The following is a 22,016-nucleotide window of genomic DNA, read 5'->3' on the forward strand; positions in this document are numbered from 1 at the left end:
AACCAGTGAAGGCATGGAAGAAGAGTATTCCTTTGCTCTTCTCCAGTCCTAAAGGAGGTGCAGGTCATGTACAGGAATCCATCTCAGGTTCTGTCCTTGGCCAAAGGCCACCCACAACTGGTGCAGACCAATCCCTTAAAGGAGAGGCAGAACACTGATTGCTATGACGAGGACATCCTCTACCTCTACTGCTACACCCTACACCCCAAACTATAATTATTGCTACAGTCTATACAAACATGCATGCTAGCTATGTTAGTGGACTGTTTTACAAAAGGCCAATAATAAGGCGAAAGTAAGCTTCTGAGTGATTTTATTCTCCCAGATTTGGATTCTACATGGTCAAAAATGTATAATTTGATGCCAGAATCATCCATATCCGACAAGTCTGTGCATAGTTATGGCAACACGATATATTTCTGTACTGGACATGGTGGCCATCTTTAAAATGGGCAGCCATCTTGAATTTCAAGTGGCCCGCGTACTTTTCCAAAAGAATAATGTCTAAGGAGCATCTGTGCCGAATTTGGCACTTGTATCACAATTTGAAAGATTCCTCTGAAATATTATGTTATCTGCTGCACTATTTCCGGTGGTTTTCTCCCTGTCCCTCAGGCAGTAACGTGAGAGGCTGCCTAAGGGTAAAAAAGACAATAACGTCACGCACTCGCCAACCAATCCCGGGCAACATCTCGGTGCTGAAAGGAACTTGCGGGAAGATTTCCTAGTTCCGGTTTACAGCGCTGACTCCGTTCGTGCAATCGCTGGTGTTGCATAGGCTACCGCGTAAGCTCTGTCAATTTCAGCGACAAATGAAAAATGGAAGCGGACGAATTGGTTCCTAAAAGAACTTTTTTTTGGATATCGCGAGGAGGACGTGGAACAGCAAATGGCAATTTGTAAAGTGTGCAAAAAAAAACTATCAGAATACTCGGGTCTTGGAATTAGGGGTGTGCAAAAATATCGATACGGCGATATATCGCGATACTTTGTCTTCCGATTCAATATCGATACTCAATTTGAATATCGATATTTTTTCAAATAATAAAATCATGTTTCAGACGGGTTGTAAATCCAGTACGACTTCCGCACCTCCACTCCGCGAGGTGTCGCTGTGCCGCTACCTCACTGCAAGGCACTCTTCGTCTTCTCTTTTTTCCCCGGCGGTTGCAGTGAGGAAAAAAAACAGGCAAGCATGGCTGTTAACGTAAACCTAGAGACGCCGCCGAACTTTAAGGCAGATGTTTGGAGGCACTTTGGATTCCAAAGGAAAGGAGAAAAAAAAAAACAGTGAGTCAGATAAAGAGAATGCACTTTGCAAAACCTGTTTCGCTCCAATTAAATTAAGATGCTCCAATTAAGATGCCCACTGCACTTTTCAATGTGTTTCAGACAGTGTGTTGTTCCTGCAAAATAAGCACAAGTTAAATGTTCTCAGGTATATGTTCTCAAGTTTACAAAGAACAAATTGATATTAGTGTTAGCACTGAAATGTATGTGCAGTCTGCGGTGCAAGTTAAGTTTTCATAAAACAATTTGATTCTGCTTGTTAAGCAGCACTGATGTGTCCATGCTTACAGAAAAGTTGATAATACTAGCACAGAAATGGGAATTTTCTGTATATTGTAGTGAAGCAACTCTTGGTTTTGCCAGCAGTGGAATAGAGACAAATATGTCTGGCAAGAGTGTGTAGTTATGTATGCGAAATGTAATTTTACAGTGGTCAATAAATTCTGATTTTCTTCAGTGACACAGATATTGTGATGTGGTTGAAATTTCTTGCAATATATCGATTATCGCAGAATCGCTGTACCGTGATATTATCGTTATCGTGGGCAAAATATCGCCATAGTATCATGAGGTATCTGGTGATACCCAGCCCTACTTGAAATAAATGCACATTAGTCATGAACAATGGTAACTACTCTCTTTTGCGTTATTTTTGACAGAAGTAAAATTCATACATGAACAAATTTTGGCGAGTTGATTTTCTGTTTGGCGAGTTACTTTGGAAGGTAACTAGTCCGGCTGGCTGGTGAAAAAAAAAAAAAAGAATTTCGATGAACAGGTGCAATTTTGTTCACCACCAACAGTGACTGACTTTAGTGGGTGCATTTTACTTTTTTTTCCGATTTAGTCATCTCATTATCTCTTGAATGAATGAATGAATTTATTTTTATTTCGAACATGTATAAAAAAAGTAACTATTTGTACATACAAAAGAAAGACAACGAGAAAGTGACCAAAAAAAAAAATAACAAAGAGTTAAGACATTACAATACACAGCACATTGTTCGAAAAAGGAGTGGGAAGAAGTACAATACTTTTTTTTAATTTCCCACCCCTGTTTAACTACCCCAAAATCCAAACTACATTAATACACCTATAAAAATATATACCATATATACACTTCATAAATATCTATATAAATATATAATTACAAAAATATATACTACATACCATATATACACTTCATAAATATCTATATAAATATATAATTACAAAAATATATACTACATACCATATATACACTTCACAAATATCTATATAAATATATAATTACAAAAAATATTTATACTATATACCATATATACACTTCATAAATATCTATATAAATATATAATTACAAAAAATATTTATACTATATACCCTTCATAAATATCTATATAAATATATAATTGCAAAAATATATACTACATACCATATATACACTTCACAAATATCTATATAAATATATAATTACAAAAATATATACTACATACCATATATACACTTCATATCTATATAAATATATAATTACAAAAATATATACTACATACCATATACACTTCACAAATATCTATATAAATATATAATTACAAAAAATATTTATACTATATACCATATATACACTTCATAAATATCTATATAAATATATAATTACAAAAAATATTTATACTATATACCATATATACACTTCATAAATATCTATATAAATATATAATTACAAAAAATATTTATACTATATACCCTTCATAAATATCTATATAAATATATAATTACAAAAAATATTTATACTATATACCATATATACCCTTCATAAATGTCTATATAAATATATAATTACAAAAAATATTTATACTATATACCATATATACACTTCACAAATATCTATATAAATATATAATTACAAAAAATATTTATACTATATACCATATATACACTTCATAAATATCTATATAAATATATAATTACAAAAAATATTTATACTATATACCATATATACACTTCATAAATATCTATATAAATATATAATTACAAAAATAAATATCTACTACATACCTATCCCTGTAAATATGAATATATAAACTATCCCCATAAATAAATATATACCATATACTAAGTTAGTTCTAATATAACAATCAACCCTATTCTATTTATCCCTCATCATCCTCCATTAACATACTTCCTCTTCTATATACTTGTTTAAAAATATTTTTTGTACCTTTTTTTAAACAGATTTATATTTGCACTTTGTTTTATTTCTGTCTCCAGTCTGTTCCATAAAGTCACCCCACAGCTCGATACGCACATGCTTTTCATATTTGTTCGAACCTTTGGTTTTTTAAAATTTAGGTCTCCCCTTAGATTATATCCCCCCTCTCTCTCACTAAACATTCCTTGTATATTTTTTGCCAATAGATTATTTCTCGCTTTGTACATTATTTGTGCTGTTCTGAATTTGACCAAATCCATAAATTTCAACATGTGTGATTTTATGAATAGTGAGTTTGTGTGATCTCTGTATCCTGTTTTGTTTATTGTCCTTATTGCTCTTTTCTGTATTGTACATATCGGCTGCAGAGTGGTTTTGTAGGTGTTTCCCCAGACTTCGACACAGTAAGTCAGATATGGCAAAAATAATGAGTAATATAGAGTATGCAAAGATTTGCAATCAAGAATATGTTTTGTTTTCCACAGAATTGCCGAGCACTTTGCCAGTTTTGCTCGTACGTATCCTACATGAGGTTTCCAGCAGACTTTAGGATCCAAAATCACACCAAGAAATTTAATTTCCTGTACCATCTCTATCTTAGTATTGTCTATTATCAATTCTACATTACAATCTATTTTGTGTCTCCCAAACAACATGATCTTTGTTTTGCTTAGATTTAATGATTTACTTTTGTCAAACCATAGTTTTAGTTTATTTATTTCAGTTGTGATTGTCTCTAAAGTCTGCTGCAAATTCTCACCGGAACAAAAAATACTGGTGTCGTCTGCAAACAAATTTATCTTTTGGCCAGAGTATCTATTCAGTTTTGTTCCAGAAGTGATACGAAATAAAGGCTGAAGCCAAGACAAACGTGACAGATGCAGATGTTTCAGTGCCCATCTTTGCGCTGTCTGTCTCCCTGGCAATAGGTTTGCTCTCGTCTGTTGCCCCGTGTCTCACCTGGTTGCCTGTTATGGGCAAGATTGCCCAAAAAGTTGCCCCGTGTATCGTCAGCTTTAGTGTTTCAGTCCTTCTGAATGGTCAGTTTTGATTGCCAGTCTAATGGGTTTTCTCAATTAGTGAATACTTTTGGATGGACGGTGAGGGTGTTTGCTTCGAGACCCAGATCATGACCGCAGTCATGTAGACATCAGAAAACGGAGCTCGTCGGTCTGTTTAACGCAGGGGTGGGCAATTATTTTTTCCATGGGGGCGCATGAGAAACAGAAAATTTTGTGGAGGGCCGGACCAAAAGGCTGAACTAAATTCTGCATAATATTAATTGTATTTCTTTATATAAAGCAGTAAATAACACTGTTTTTACAAGCTGCTAAGACTGGTAAGAGTATGGAAAAAACGAGGTTGCTTTACAAAAAAATGTCATTTATTCAATCAGATTTCCCAAAACAATGGTTAACAAAACGTGAACGTTTGTACCTTTTTTTTTTTTTTTTTTTCAGTCACATTCACCCCAAAACACAGTAAAGACATCACAATATTGTCTTTCTACTCCAAATATTAAGCAAGATACATCATATTATAATAATGACGCCGTGTCGATTCGGTGTAGGAATCAGATCTACAGATCGGCTCGGGCTCCGGCGCCTGCTGGTGACGTCACACTATGTGATTGGCTGGACCGTTTGAAGGATGACGTACAAGTTTGTGGTTGGTCTGGACAAATTACGGAAGTAGTTATCGCGGGATTAGGTTTTGTGGGATTTCATGTCATGTTCATGTCGCGCGCATTGCGTTTTTGTTGAACACAACTTCAAAATAAAAGCAATGCACATTCAGTCCATGCATGAGGTAAAATTATAAAATGCGTTTATTTTGTAATTTCTAATTAACCTTACGCGGGCCGGTCAGAATGAACCAAAGGGCCGGATGCGGGCCGTAAAATGCCCAGGTCTGCTTTAAATGTCACTGTGCATGACTCGCTAATCGCGACACTGGATAACATTGAAAACCGAATTTGAGGAGAAAATTCCTTAACGCTAGTGAAGTTATCTTGCCGCACGGACAGATATTTTTACTTGATAAGACGTCTTGGAATAAGTTGGTTGCAATCTAGAACTGGGTTTAATAATCTGAGTCGGTGTCTTGTATTCTTCTAACAGGAAATGCGAGATCGTTTCAACTATTTTCAAGATATTATACAGTAACTTGCTAAGAGATGGTTTTTTGCAGTGTACAGTTTGATTTGGAAACCTGTTCCACTGAAATGTTTCATCTCTGACTCGCTGCTTTTAATCCCCCGCAAGTATATGAGCAGTGCTGAGCGTGTGGTAAAAGTGATGCATCTTACTGTATATCTTTACTGAGCAAAACCTGGGGATGAAACGCCACTAGCAACAAATCCACAGATTTCCTGGGTGTTTTTATTTATTTATTTATTTATTTATTTATTTTTTAATTGATGAAAATAAGCAGGTCAGGGGTGAGAGAGGTGTGTGTGTTTACTGTAAGGCCAGCCTCTGGGGGGGAAAAAAACAGTGCTCTAAAATATCCAACATTGTGGGTACACGCAAGTGCTGCTGCACTCACACTGCCAAACTTATTTCTGTTCCTGGGTTTAAGAGCAGCATCGCAGTACAAACAGTGCACGCTCGCTCACTAAAGAGCTCTCGCACAGGACCTCCCGTCTCAGTGCTCAGTCATTAGACTGCGCACTTGTGGAGAATTAAAAATCACGATTAGATTAGAAACAACGCCTCGTCTTGAAGAAAGGAATGAACACACACCTGGCAGCCAATCAGCAGAGAGCATGATGAGGGGTTGTGTATATTGCCGCTTTTCCACTACAAACGCGGCTGAGTCGGGCTGAGCCGTGCCGTGCTGAGTCGAGCTGAGCGGGGCTGTTGGAGTTGCATTTCGACTACAACCGCACTGAACCGTGCTGGCTGGAAGTGGGTGGACACATTGGGTGGAGTTAGCGAAAGTGGGTGGACGTCAGGTGATGTCGTTAAGCAGCGCAAACAGTGACATCAGTGAGCTTTTAAGCGGTAGTCTCACGACCCGGAGAGTAAACAATAAACATGGAGGACATGGAGTCGTTAGTGTTGCTGGTCTTGGTGCTGTGGCTTGTTGTCACCGACAACGCGGACAGATACTGGCAAGAGCGTATAGATGAGGCGAGGCGCATAAGGCTTCAGAAATTCTCATAATTCGTAATTATTCTCCTTCCGGGTTTGCGGTGTTTACAGATCCCAGCGCGCTCGCGGGGCGCGTGTGGGCATGTGAGGACACTCCTCCTCACCAATCAGTGCACAGGGGAGTGTCTGCTCACGCCCCCAACCTCACTCAGCACGGTTTGGCTCGCTTCAGCCCCACTCCAAAACGGTGCGAGTTTTAGGGGCTAAGCAGGGCTGAAGCGAGCTGAGTCGTGCTGGTTTTTGGTAGTCGAAACGCGAGCCGTGTCGGGCTGAAGTGAGCTGAAAAAGGGTAGTGGAAAAGGGCCATAAGTGTGCAGGAGGGTGTGTGTGTGAGAGAGAGAGACACACACACACACACACAGCAAAGAAGTGTGTGGAATACAACACACACACTACCAACTGACTTTATCATAAAACATTTCACTCTCAGCACTTTTCACGCACATCAGCTGCACATTAGCCTGCAATGGAGGGGTGTGTGTGCGTGTCTGTGTGTGTGCGCGCGTGTGTAGGACTCCTACGTACACTCAGTGTTTATACAGATGTGTTCAATGAAGAGCACAAAGGGTAGAATTTTCTTGCCATGCCGTCTTCTCTCTATCTATTTTTATTTTCTGTTTCTTGATTTCTCTTTTCTTTCTGCCTTTGTTTTTTTCCCTCTTTCTTTCTTTCTTTCTTTCTTTCTTTCTTTCTTTCTTTCTTTCTTTCTTTTTCTTTCTTTGTTTTTCTTTTTCCTTTTTCTTCTTTCTTTTTCTTTCTTTCTGCCTTTGTTTTTCTTTTTCCTTTTTCCTCTCTTTCTTTCTTTCTTTCTTTCTTTCTTTCTTTCTGCCTTTGTTTTCCTTTTTCCTCTCTTTCTTTCTTTGTTTTCCTTTTTCCTTTCTTTCTTTCTTTCTTTCTTTCTTTCTTTCTTTCTTTGTTTTTCTTTTTCCTTTTTCTTTCTTTCTTTCTTTCTTTCTTTCTTTCTGCCTTTGTTTTCCTTTTTCCTCTCTTTCTTTCTTTCTTTCTTTCTTTCTTTCTTTCTTTCTTTCTTTCTTTCTTTCTTTCTTTCTTTCTGCCTTTGTTTTCCTTTTTCCTCTCTTTCTTTCTTTCTTTCTTTCTTTCTTTCTTTCTTTCTTTCTTTCTTTCTTTCTTTCTTTCTTTCTTTCTTTCTTTCTTTCTTTCTGCCTTTCTTTCTTTCTTTCTTTCTTTCTTTCTTTCTTTCTTTCTTTCTTTCTGCCTTTGTTTTCCTTTTTCCTCTCTTTCTTTCTTTCTTTCTTTCTTTCTTTCTTTCTTTCTTTCTTTCTTTCTTTCTTTCTTTCTTTCTTTCTTTCTTTCTTTCTTTCTTTCTTTCTTTCTTTCTTTCTTTCTTTCTTTCTTTCTTTCTTTCTTTCTTTCTTTCTTTCTTTCTTTCTTTCTTTGTTTTTCTTTTTCCTTTTTCTTTCTTTCTTTCTTTCTTTCTTTCTTTCTCCTCCTCTTCCTCCCTCCCTCCCTCCCTTCCTTCCTTCCTTCCTTCCTTCCTTCCTTCCTTCCTTCCTTCCTCCCTCCCTCCCTCCCTCCCTCCCTTCCTCATGTAAAGGGAAAGCTGTGGTCCAAAGGTTAGAGAAGCAGTTTGACGACCAAAAGGTCGCTGGTTCCATTTCCTCAGACCAGCAGGAAAGTGTGTGTGTGTGCGCGCGCGTGTGCGTGGGGTTTTTTAAATGCATCAAAATAATTTCACTGTGCTCTAATGTACATGTGATGAATGAAGGCTTAAAATTCCTACTAATTTAAAAAAAAGTAAATCTGCTGATAAATAATCTTCTCCTTGCATTGGAGTCTTGCAGCATCGTTTTTGCTCCCCACACTGTGTTTACTGATTTACTGAAGTCCTGCCATCCTCAAATAATCTCTCTCTGTTTCAGCTGGAGATCTCCAGACTGACCTCATCAACCTGAAAACACTCGGTGAGTTCCCCTCTGTACGTCTGTACACTGAGAGTGTGTGTGTGTGAGAGAGTCAGGGTGTGTGTATTGGGCTATTTCACTCCATGTTGAGTAATTAAGGCTTTCCAAAACAGACATGCCAGGAATTCTTCAGCTCTCCCTTAAATTCCTGCAGTTTTTTTAACCTCCTCTTTTTCTAAAGAAAGACATGTGGCTGCAAAGCTGCTATTTGGGAAGTATGCTTTTGAGTGTCGTGTGTGTGTGTGTGTGAGGGAGGCTGCAGTGGTAAGCTGTAAACATCTCTGACCGTCTGCGTCAGTGAATGTTGCTGCTGGATCCGTGAGGCAGAAGCTCCTCAGCGGCCGAGGACCACGTTCGTAGATCACACTTTATCAGTTCAGCTTTCTTCAGTACAGAGAGAGAGATCAAAACCTATCAGTTTCACACAGCGATAAGAGACAGGAAGTGACCTCATCTAATGAGCTAAACATACTGCTGCGTGAGAGAAAAGCAGATGATTTATATGAAGTTATGAGACTGGACTGAAAAACCATGTGGCTCAGATCCAGCGGTAGAACGACATGTAGCCCACACGCTGCTGTTTTATACACACTGATTATAAAGCATTTACAGTGCTCTAATGAGGGGGGAGGGGGCTTCGACACACATGAAGAAACGGAGAATCAGCTGGAGGAATAAAACACGCCTCTCCTTTCAGTTAATCACCCTCTCTCTCTCACTTCCCGTTCTCTCTTCTTCCAGTTCATTCACTCCCCTGTATTTTCTTTCTTTCTCTCTCTTTCCTTCTTAAAGAGGAGCTGAAGTTATTTTTAAACTCGCTTTATTTCTTAATTAACGTGTTATTCGATTACGTTTCGGTTTTATTAACCTTATATCACAACTCGTACCGGCATATTATATTACGTTTATCGGCCTTCTCGGTTTTTAGCCACATCGAATGTAGTTCGTTTGGTCCACGGCAAGCGTCGCTTATCCGCGCGATGCGGAGTCGATGGAATAAAACCGTGTGTTCTATTCCCTTCTAGCGGTTTTCATTCATTTGGTTTGATAGCATGTAATATTGTTAGCATATCGCTTATCCTACGTGTATTCAATGGAGAATGAGTGTTGAATATGGTTTGATATTGCATGGTTGTCAAGACAACATGATGTCACACGTCAGAGACGTAACACTTCCATGCTCATGAGTGACTGTGACGATTTGTAAACAAACATGGCCGCCAGGTTTGCTTCATTAAATACAGAAGATTTTGAGAGAATTTTGAACGAGAAAGACGCGTCGAACACCCAAAAGGAATGCCTCATCTCATCTCATCTCATTATCTCTAGCCGCTTTATCCTGTTCTACAGGGTCGCAGGCGAGCTGGAGCCTATCCCAGCTGACTACGGGCGAAAGGCGGGGTACACCCTGGACAAGTCGCCAGGTCATCACAGGGCTGACACATAGACACAGACAACCATTCACACTCACATTCACACCTACGGTCAATTTAGAGTCACCAGTTAACCTAACCTGCATGTCTTTGGACTGTGGGGGAAACCGGAGCACCCGGAGGAAACCCACGCGGACACGGGGAGAACATGCAAACTCCACACAGAAAGGCCCTCGCCGGCCACGGGGCTCGAACCCAGGACCTTCTTGCTGTGAGGCGACAGCGCTAACCACTACACCACCGTGCCACCCCCCAAAAGGAATGTATTATAATAATAATAATAATAATAATAATAATATTGGCTGGCTTTTTTTCCATGGTATATCAGATATATTCCATTCAGCTACTCGTCTTCGACTCATTCAATATCGTATCATGCTAGCTGAATGGAATATATCTGATATACCATGAAAAAAAACCAACCGATATTATTTAAAGAGGAGCTGAAGTCATTTTTAAACGTGCTTTATTTCTTAATTAACGTGTTACTCAATAACGTTTTCGGTTTTATTAACCTTATATCGCGACTCGTATCGGCGTATTATTATATTACACTTATCGGCCTTTTCGGTTTTTCGCCGTGTTGAATGTAGTTCGTTTGGTCCACGGCAGGCGTCGCTTATCCGCGAGATCTTCACGAGACTTGTGCGAGACTTCAAACGTGACGTGCCAGCGCCGCCATTTTAAAAACCGTTTACACAGCGGCCAGATCGCCATATCGTTCCAATTTAGATTCATTTCGAGATTTTCCAGCTTCATCAGTGATGGAGTGTCAGTCCTGCGCCGTGAACAAGGCGCACCTGAGCTCAATTAAGGAACTGTGTGTTTGCCTATTTAAGGACTGTGCTGATGCATTTGCATCGCGAAGTATTACGATACGCATGCACGCGTTACCGAGCCGTTGTCTTGATTTCCTGTTTCTCATTCTTGTCCTCGCTTAGCCTTTGATGTCGGGTTTGCGCCTCGACCGGCCCTTTTGCCCGAATTCCCGTTTTTGATCTAGCCTGCCGTTTTGGATTGTTTGCCTGTGTATATATTCTCTCACTGTATATATATTCTGCACTTTATTAAACCGTATCCTTCTGCACATACAGCCGCCTCCTTCGCGTACGTGACGTAGAGATTATTCCATATGACTTCCAACCAACGTGGAGTTAGAAAGATCAGGATAAGGACGAGTCCGTCGCGCTGGTATTTACGTCATTACTGTCGCACAATTAAAACGTGCCAGATCAGGCGGCTGGTGGGTTTTCAAAATAATAAACACATGCGTGTATTTTTGTAATAAATCCATATTATACTCAGCGCATTTCCCACATAATCCTCACTAAGGTTTCAGACAGCGCTACAAAATGGCGTCCACGCTATATAGTGCCCTGTATAGTGAGTAGGGAGCGATTTCAGACACAGGGAAAACTTCCGGCTTGATTACGTCAGCATTCGAAAGAGGGCGCGCGCGGCTTTTGACAATGTTGGCAGATGTCGGTCGCTTTGATTTCCGCTGTACGTTTTACTTCCGTCCTACGATGTCTCGCACAGGTCTCAGCGAATCTCGTTTACAGCCGTCGCTTTGACATACGGACTGATATTTTACAGAGCGCATTTCAAACACTCAGAACTTGCTATAGCAGCGACAAAATAGCTGCCAGAAATGCATTCCGATATTTAATAAAATGAGAAATAGAATTTTGATAATAAAAAAAAAAAAATTGCCTTCAAGTTCTCCTTTAAAATGTCAACCTTGGGTTGTTTTTTGAATTTTGACCGAAACAGATATTTAGTAATCTATATGCACGGGCATGCGCGCGCACACTGAATACATCCTACCTGCTGGTTTTCTGTTCAAATCAAATATACCTACTATTGAAGTGTTTAATTGGATTATAAGTGAGATGCCAAAAGGATGCTGACGAAAGGAGAGATTTATTTATAAGCTTCAGATGCTGGCAGGAAATATGAGGTCGCCGCTCGTGCTCTGGGAGGACTGCGGTCGGGGGATTGTACACCTCAGTAACTCCATCAAATCCACCCACAGCATAAACCTGTCCATCATACCAGATCACACTCGCTCCACTCCTCCTGCTGCTCATGTAGGCGATGAGAGTCCACGGGCCCATCTCAGGACTGTAATACTCCACCGTGACACAAACACTCGTGTCCACACTTTCCCGTTCCTTCTCATTTCATGCAGCTGATTATTTTCAGGTTTCTATCACTCGACTGTGTGAAGCTGTTCGTTGCCATCAAATCCTCCCATTGCAGAGATCCCTGGGGAGAGACCCGGCTCTTTACTTACTCGTTTCAGGGTTCGTTATTTGTTAAAGACAACATTCGTAATAAGTGTCCTGTTCCTTCGATTGCTCACGGTCTGATATAATCAAGAGTGCGGGATACGTAAGTGAGCAGGAGCTCGCAGTTGATTTATTATTATTTTTTTAATTTTTGTAATTGTAAAGTGGGTGTGAGAAAGGCACTATACAAGTTAAACTTTATTATTAAATGTCCAAATGGAATTAATTATACATTAAAATCATTAAATAATAATGGGGAAATAGTTCGTGATGATTTATTCATTAATTTATTTAATTATTTGATAGCTGTGTCGCGGCACGGTGGTGTAGTGGTTAGCGCTGTCGCCTCACAGCAAGAAGGTCCGGGTTCGAGCCCCGTGGCCGGCGAGGGCCTTTCTGTGTGGAGTTTGCATGTTCTCCCCGTGTCCGCGTGGGTTTCCTCCGGGTGCTCCGGTTTCCCCCACAGTCCAAAGACATGCAGGTTAGGTTAACTGGTGACTCTAAATTGACCGTAGGTGTGAATGTGAGTGTGAATGGTTGTCTGTGTCTATGTGTCAGCCCTGTGATGACCTGGCGACTTGTCCAGGGTGTACCCCGCCTTTCGCCCGTAGTCAGCTGGGATAGGCTCCAGCTTGCCTGCGACCCTGTAGAACAGGATAAAGCGGCTAGAGATAATGAGATGAGATGAGATAGCTGTGTCTTTCTTCAGGTAAATGTCGCCTTTCCGTAATGCATTATCATCTGTATATGATCGACTCGAAATCCTTGATTTCCAAACGTATTTGTTATTTAATGAAAGGAAGATTTTAGTTAACAGGCGACTACATTTTGCTTCAACCTTTACAAAAGTTTGTAAATGATGATTTTTTTTTTTTGCTTGTTAAGAAAATAAAACTAAAGTTTTTTGTTTTTTTTTAAATTCAATAAAAGGGATGTTTAGGTTGATAAAGAATAGGGAAATAAAAATTTGCTTTTTTTTTTGGTAATAAAATGTTCTTCAGTTGTCAATTTTTTTTTTCTTTTTCCCCACTCAAAACATATTGTGGGAAAATCAAACCGTGAATTGGGCGAATCGTTAAATGCCTGATGGATAAAGAAAATGGAGAGAAATCTTAACTACTCATATCTGCAGGAAGTTGAAGTTGTGTTTTGTTTGGTGTCGCCTTAAAATGCACAGTGGTGCTATAAAGTATGGGCATGTATGCGTGTTATGTCTGATATCAGGAGCCGTTTCCGGGGCCAAACACCCGTTCTAAGTATAAGAACTGCCTTAAACTTAATGCTGGCGAAACGGAGGTTCTGTTAGTAGGTACCAAAAGACAGGTTCAGAATTTCTCCAGTTTTACTATTGATCAGGGATGTGATTTTTCCGCGAATTCGTGGAATTCCGCTTTTTTCACCTCAAAACTTGAAAAAAAAAATGTTTCCGATTTTTCCCTCAAATCCACATTCGTATCCTATTCGTTCCGACTTTGTTTGAAAGATGGCAGCCTCGGATTTGCATCTTTATGCCTCGATCACGGAGGCTGCCATCTTTCAACTCTGTTTGAAGCGAGCGCGTTCATTGGTTGTTACAGAGCGATGGGCCAATCATGTACCTCGTTTCATCTCATTGACGTAATTACGTCATTTACGCAATTACGTCATTGAGATGAAACGAGGTACGTGATTGGCCCATCGCTCTGTAACAACCAATGAACGCGCTTGTTAGATAGCTGTACGTAAGCTCGCTTCAAACAGAGTTGAAAGATGGCAGCCTCCGTGATCGAGCGTAAAGATGCAAATCGAGTTAAAGAAATCGACAGAATAGTGAAAAACAAGTTCCGCTGGGAATGGTTGGAGAAAGAGGTTGCTACAGATGTTGGACATGAGACTGTGAGACATTTGTTCAGTGATTTCGTTCTTTGGGGAGAGGGCAGAGGTCTCTGGCTGTCAAGTTTGGGGATACTGGGACCTCCCCTGCCCGAGCTACGAGCGTCCAAAGTCGGGCTGGAGCCCGGGATAGAAACGAAACCTAAGCGGAGTGCCGGCTCGCCACGGGGCGAATTACGTCCCAAGGCGCGGGGCTAGCGGGCCCTGCCGCGCTGTTTCTTTGGGGTGTGTGTGTGTGAGCGCGAGTGAGCGTGCGCGCGAGAGAGAGCGAGTGTGTGCGCGCGCGAGAGAGGGAGGGAGCGCGCGCGCGAGAGAGGGAGGGAGCACGCGCGCGAGAGAGGGAGGCAGCGCGCGCCGCGCGCGAGAGAGGGAGGCAGCGCGCGTGCGCGCGAGAGAGGGAGGCAGCGCGCGCGTGAGAGAGGGGGGGCGCGCGCGCGTGAGAGAGAGAGAGGGCGTGCGTGAGTGAGAGAGAGAGGGATCGAGCGAGAGGGAGCGCGAGAGAGTGTGCGCGCGTGAGCGCGCAAGTGAGAGAGCGAGCGTGCGCGCATGAGCGCGCGAGTGAGAGTGCGCACGAGTGAGAGAGAGTGCGAGAGTGTGCGCGCGCGCGCGAGCGAGAGAGAGAGTGAGCGAGAGTGTGTGTGTGTGTGTCAGAGTTGCATGTTGACCATTAAATTGGCTTGAATTTGTTAATCATGACAAGTTTTTTCTTGTGTTTGCTTGCCATTTTAGTACAATTTTTAAGTCAGAAAACCCCAAAACCCAGGAGCTTCGGGGGGCTGCGGCCCCCAGACCCCCGGCTAAAATTTTCAGATAATTTCACCAGCCCCAAATCACATCCCTGTATTGATGCTGATGGTGTGTCTATTCATCCTTCCCAAGTTATAAAAAACCTTGGAGTTATCTTTGACTCCACCTTTATGTTTGAACCCCATCTTAAACTAATTACTAAGGATGCTTTCTTTCACCTCCTCATTATTGCTCGTCTCCGCCCTCTTCTTTTGGAATCTGATGCCAATATGTTGGTCAATGCATTTATTTTTTCTCGTCTTGACTACTGCAGTTCTCTCTTTTATGGTCTCCCTGCCACATTGCTCAATCGCCTGCAGTACATTCAAAACTCAGCAGCAAGAATCCTCACACTCACCAAGCGCACTGCTCACATCACTCCTGTTTTACAGCAACTGCACCGGTTGCCAGTTACAGTGGGGCAAAAAAGTATTTAGTCAGTCACCAATTGTGCAAGTTCTCCCACTTAAAAAGATGAGAGAGGCCTGTACTTTTCATCATAGGTATACCTCAACTATGAGAGACAAAATGAGAAAAAAAATCCAGAAAATCACATTGTCTGATTTTTAAATAATTTATTTGCAAATTATGGTGGAAAATAAGTATTTGGTCAATAACAAAAGTTCATCTCAATACTTTGTTATATACCCTTTGTTGGCAATGACAGAGGTCAAACGTTTTCTGTAAGTCTTCACAAGGTTTTCACACACTGTTGCTGGTATTTTGGCCCATTCCTCCATGCAGATCTCCTCTAGAGCAGTGATGTTTTGGGGCTGTCGCTGGGCAACACGGACTTTCAGCTCCCTCCAAAGATTTTCTATGGGGTTGAGATCTGGAGACTGGCTAGGCCACTCCAGGACCTTGAAATGCTTCTTACGAAGCCACTCCTTCATTGCCCGGGCGGTGTGTTTGGGATCATTGTCATGCTGAAAGACCCAGCCACGTTTCATCTTCAATGCCCTTGCTGATGGAAGGAGGTTTTCACTCAAAATCTCACGATACATGGCCCCATTCATTCTTTCCTTTACACGGATCAGTCGTCCTGGTCCCTTTGCAGAAAAACAGCCCCAAAGCATGATGTTTCCACCCCCATGCTTCACAGTAGGTATGGTGTTCTTTGGATGCAACTCAGCATTCTTTCTCCTCCAAACACGACAAGTTGAGTTTTTACCAAAAAGTTCTATTTTGGTTTCATCTGACCATATGACATTCTCCCAATCCTCTTCTGGATCATCCAAATGCTCTCTAGCAAACTTCAGACGGGCCCGGACATGTACTGGCTTAAGCAGGGGGACACGTCTGGCACTGCAGGATTTGAGTCCCTGGCGGCGTAGTGTGTTACTGATGGTAGCCTTTGTTACTTTGGTCCCAGCTCTCTGCAGGTCATTCACTAGGTCCCCCCGTGTGGTTCTGGGATTTTTGCTCACCGTTCTTGTGATCATTTTGACCCCACGGGGTGAGATCTTGCGTGGAGCCCCAGATTGAGGGAGATTATCAGTGGTCTTGTATGTCTTCCATTTTCTAATAATTGCTCCCACAGTTGATTTCTTCACACCAAGCTGCTTACCTATTGCAGATTCAGTCTTCCCAGCCTGGTGCAGGTCTACAATTTTGTTTCTGGTGTCCTTTGACAGCTCTTTGGTCTTGGCCATTGTGGAGTTTGGAGTGTGACTGTTTGAGGTTGTGGACAGGTGTCTTTTATACTGATAACCAGTTCAAACAGGTGCCATTAATACAGGTAACGAGTGGAGGACAGAGGAGCCTCTTAAAGAAGAAGTTACAGGTCTGTGAGAGCCAGAAATCTTGCTTGTTTGTAGGTGACCAAATACTTATTTTACCGAGGAATTTACCAATTAATTCATTAAAAATCCTACAATGTGATTTCCTGGATTCTTTCCCCCCATTCTGTCTCTCAGTTGAAGTGTACATATGATGAAAATTACAGGCCTCTCTTATCTTTTTAAGTGGGAGAACTTGCACAATTGGTGGCTGACTAAATACTTTTTTGCCCCACTATATCTCCCGGATCAAATACAAAATCTTGCTGTTAACCTATAAAGCTCTTCATGGTTTTGCCCCTTCCTATCTCTGTGAGCCAATTAATTTGTACCGTCCCTCCCGCTCCTTCAGATCTTCTGTCTGTGGACTTCTGACTGTTCCACGTTTTAAATTGGCATCTATGAGTGGCAGATCATTTAGTGTTGCTGCTCCTAAACTTTGGAATTCGTTACCACAATTGCTTCGTGACTGTTCCACTCTCTCTTCCTTCAAAGCTAACTTGAAAACTTTTCTCTTTACCTCACACGATTCTTCCTAATTTTTTTTTTTGGTGGTGGTAACTCTTTTGTAAAGCATCCTTGGGTTTGTGAAAGGCGCTATATAAATTGAACTTATTATTCTGTGTTGCCAACGTAAGACCCCCGTAGTGACTTTTTTTTTTTAAATTAAAAAAAAAAAAAAGCCGAGTGACAAATCTAGTGACTGTCTCAACACACATTAGTGACTGGCTTGAACTTCATATGGCTCTCCAGCTCACATCAGTTCTTGTTATACGAGTTCAGGAAGCAGGTTCGCTCAACTCGTCCTCTCACACCTGACCTACACTTACGACCAATCACTGATAACCGTGGTCCCGCCCACAACCAATCGCTGTCAACCCTGTAAAAGTCCCAGAGTTCGTTTTGTTCATAATTTCCTGGTTTTCATTTTCTCTTTTTTTTTTTTGTCAGCATTTCCTTGTTCATTCATCTTTGTCTCAATCATCGGCGCGAGCCACGATGCCGTCGTGCTTCCCTGTGATTTCTCACAGCACTGTGAAAATACTCTTCTCTCAGGGTTTTTAATCCTCTTTTAAACAAGGTAACCTACTTTTTAAAGATCCGTATCTAGAAACCAGGTCTGGATAAAAATAACATACTGTGATTATACTGGAGTACATTCCAACGGACATTCATTTTAAGTGTTTTTTTTATCCTCGTCGCAGGAGAATGAACCCTGGATGAGACTTGGGTCAGTTAACACTCAGACCTGCCAGCCTTTACGCAGCTTGTGTAAGATCCAGAGGTGGACAAAATACCCAGCTTCATTACTTAAAGTGCATATCCTGGACCAATTTCGGGTTTTTTTTTTTAATATGAAAGAATGTCCCTTTACACACTCCTCCAGAAGGGTAATTTTGCACAAGGCCATCTGTCTACAGCAGAAAAAAATAAAACAACAAAACGAGTCTGGAAAAATCCCAAGGGAGTCTGGAGCCAGATTCGTGACGTCACCTGCGGAAGCGCCAGCAGGCTGCGCGAGCTTTGCACGGTTTCAGTGCACAGCCTGTGTAGACCAAGCGCTCCCATTTCTCTCTCACTGTCCGGTCTTTTGGAAAATGATGAGTACTAATCCCATCAAGATTGGTGTTGCTACACCCTCCTACGATACATCTGTTAACCATTTTAATAATTACGCGATAACGTTGAAGAAATTTGCAGAAAACCACCAGGTCGTTTTCTCATAAACAAACCAGTGCTGGCGTAGGATTCAGAGGGAGGCGTCCCGCACGCGACATCACGAAAATCAATGTTTGCCAGGAAATCCAAATGCCAAGTTTTTTCAGAGGTGGACCAATTCGCCTCAAATGGCTCGATTTCAACTGAATTTTTCTGGTATTGCACAAGGTAAAAAAAAATTGCACAAAATGCAGAATGTGACAGATATTTGACCAAAGTTTAATATAAAATAGGAGAATTACATTGATCTCGCTCCTGAATTTACCCGTGATATGCACTTTAAGTCAAAGTACAGATCCCACGGGTCAAATGTTACTCCAACACAAGTGAAAGTTGTACAGTCAGATTTTTACTGAAGGCAATTTTTTTAAAATTATTATCAAAATTCAATTTATCTCATTTTGTTAAATATCAGAATGCATTTCTGACAGCTATTTTGTCGCTGTTAGAGCAAGTTCTGAGTGTTTGAAATGCGCTCTGTAATACATCAGTGCGTATGTCAAAGCGACGGCCGTTAATGAGATTCGCTGAGACCTGTGCGAGACATCGTAGGACGGAAGTAGGGATGTTAACAGATGACCGTTTGACCGATGGTTGACCGAATCAACGTTAACCGGTTAATTTTTTTTTTGGTTGTCGGTGAAAAAAAAAAAAAATCAATCTTTTTGAAGCTGCCGATTTTGGAGCGGAGAACCTGGAATTCTGTGTTTGTAAACGCTTGGGGCATGCCATGCGGTGTAAGGACGACAGCTGACAAATCAGAAACACCCATTCAGTCATGTCCCGCCCCAGTTAAAGACAGCTGACAAATCAGAAACACCCATTCAGTCATGTCCCGCCCCAGTTGAACACAGCTGCCACCAGTGTTGCCAGATTGGGCGGTTTCCCGCCCATTTGGGCAGTTTTAAGTGGATTTTGGTGGGTTTTGAACATATTTTGGGCTGGAAAACGTCAGCAATATCTGGTAACATTGGGTGCCACTCGGTGAGAGAAAAGTGTAGACACAGGCTTTTTAGCTTACAAATTACTATTCTGTTTTTTTTATTATTATTATTATTATTATTAGAAGGCACATGGAGTTTAGTCCTGCCTTGGCCAGTGCATTCTGAAAGTATGTTTCGGTCTGTAGCCAACAATGCATGTTACTGCAGATCATCTCTCTCCACACAAACTAAAGGCGCAGATGCCGACTTTTTCATGGACTGTAACGGCATTTGCTTATGGAGTAATTTTAATACAGAATTTACTCTGATGAAATTATTCAGACACTCCAGCGCCCCCCCTAAAAAAAAATCGGATCTGCACGAGCCGTGAAAAAGGCGCGCCGTTTGCATCCCTGTTTAAACTCATAGGTTAACCGACTTTACCCGGCTAATGAGGCTCGGTGGTCGGTCAAGATTTTTTTTTAGTTTTCGCCATCCCTGGACGGAAGTAAAACGTACAGCGGAAATCAAAGCGACCGACACCTGCCAGCGTCAGGGATGGACAGTAACGAAGTACATTTACTTGAGTGCTGTACTTAAGTACACTTTTTGAGTATCTGTACTTCACTTGAGTATTATTTTGTTTGGAAACTTATGACTTTAACTTCACTACATTTGAACGGCAAATATTGTACTTTTCACTCCACTACATTTCTGTCAAGGTCCTCGTTACTATGAAGCAGCTTTGAAAGTGGATGGTTTTACTTTTCTTTTCTAAAACGTGATTGGTTTTTTCACAGGTGACACTGAGACAGTCTGTCAGTAATCACTAGGGTCACGTCACGTCCATAGACTGGATAAAATCAAGATCAATGATTTCTCCGCAGCATTATTTGAACACGATCAGTTGATGGCAGAATGGAAGGAGGCGGTTCTTCTGGCGAACGCACGCACTCATGGCCCATGAACCCATGTTTCAGTTTTCTGAAAGGATTAAAGATTTGTTTCGCTTTAAATGTTTGCTTTGTTTGCCGAAAACGAATCACATCACGGCCTACAAAAATTCACCGTCCGACCTGCGGAAGCATATTGAGGTCTGTAAACGTTTTATTCCAAGAGAAAGCTCGCAACGAAGTTGTCTGTGCTTTTAGAGCTAGCGATAACGTTGCAATACCGTTGCAGTCTGGTTAGTCAAATGACTTTCTATGGATTTGCCATCGCCTTGTCCACGGCTAATGTTTACACATAGCTGGGTAACTTCAACACTGTTAGTTAGCATGTAAAAACGGAGTTACGCTAACATGAATAACGTTAACTTATCTGAAGTCCTTTCAGAAATATGTTTTAGCATAATCTTGCCAAATAAACAATGCAGAAATCTTTCTTTTCTAGTAGCGTTAGGTACTCAGTATGATTTAGAGTTTGAAAAGAGTTTGCTAGCATGTCAGGTGGAGTTTCACTGACTAGCTAGCTTAACGTTAAACCACCATGATGGCACAGCATGCGTTCATTTTATGAATTCACATTTCTGTCTTTGGTAACGGCGTTAGGTTTTGTAAGCGTTGTGGCAATAATACAACAATGCGTTGACAGAAAATGTACTTTTAATACTTAAGTATTTTTAAAAGCCAGTACTTCAGTGCTTTAACTTAAGTAAAAATTTGACTGGATGACTTTTATGTGTATCGGAGTAACATTTGACCAGTGGGATCTGTACTTTGAATGAAGTTGGGTACTTTGTCCACCTCTGAACAGCATTGTCAAAAGCCGCGCGTGCCCTCTTTCGAATGCTGACGTAATCAAGCCGGAAGTTTTCCCTGTGTCCGAAATCGCTCCCTACTCACTATACAGGGGACTATATAGTGGAGACGCCATTTTGTAGCGCTGTCCGAAACCTTAGTGAGGATTATGTGGGAAATGCGCTCAGTATAATACGGATTTATCACAAAAATACACGCATGTGTTTATTATTTTGAAAACCCACCAGCTGCCTGATCTGGCACGTTTTAATTGCGCGACAGTAATGACGTAAATACCAGCGCGACGGACTCGTCCTTATCCTGACGTCTTTCCAACTCTTCTCTACTCCACGTTGGTTGGAAGTCGTATGGAATAATCTCCATCACTGATGAAGCTGGCGAATCTCGAAATGAATCTAAATTGGAACGACATGGCGATCTGGCCGCTGTATAAACGGTTTTCAAAATGGCGGCGCTGATGCTTCACGTTTGAAGTCTCGCACAAGTCTCGTGAAGATCGCGCGGATAAGCGACGCCTGCCGTGGACCAAACGAATTACATTCAACATGGCTAAAAACCGAAAAGGCTGATAAGTCTCATCTCATTATCTCTAGCCGCTTTATCCTTCTACAGGGTCGCAGGCGAGCTGGAGCCTATCCCAGCTGACTACGGGCGAAAGGCGGGGTACACCCTGGACAAGTCGCCAGGTCATCACAGGGCTGACACATAGACACAGACAACCATTCACACTCACATTCACACCTACGGTCAATTTAGAGTCACCAGTTAACCTAACCTGCATGTCTTTGGACTGTGGGGGAAACCGGAGCACCCGGAGGAAACCCACGCGGACACGGGGAGAACATGCAAACTCCACACAGAAAGGCCCTCGCCGGCCACGGGGCTCGAACCCGGACCTTCTT

General features: G+C 41.5%; 1 protein-coding gene across 4 annotated transcripts in view; it reads left to right on the forward strand.

The window, feature by feature from the left end:
* The window catches only part of apbb2b (amyloid beta (A4) precursor protein-binding, family B, member 2b), a 169,713-nt gene that overhangs the window by 56,763 nt on the left and 90,934 nt on the right, over positions 1-22,016 (forward strand). For all 4 annotated transcript variants that reach the window (XM_060916615.1, XM_060916617.1, XM_060916618.1 and 1 more), the window contains exon 2: positions 8,511-8,552. The gene's annotated coding sequence lies outside the window, so the exon portion shown is untranslated. The remainder of the gene's footprint in view (positions 1-8,510; positions 8,553-22,016) is intronic.

Source organism: Neoarius graeffei, chromosome 3 (assembly GCF_027579695.1).
Source record: "Neoarius graeffei isolate fNeoGra1 chromosome 3, fNeoGra1.pri, whole genome shotgun sequence".
Classification (NCBI taxonomy): Eukaryota; Metazoa; Chordata; class Actinopteri; order Siluriformes; family Ariidae; genus Neoarius; species Neoarius graeffei.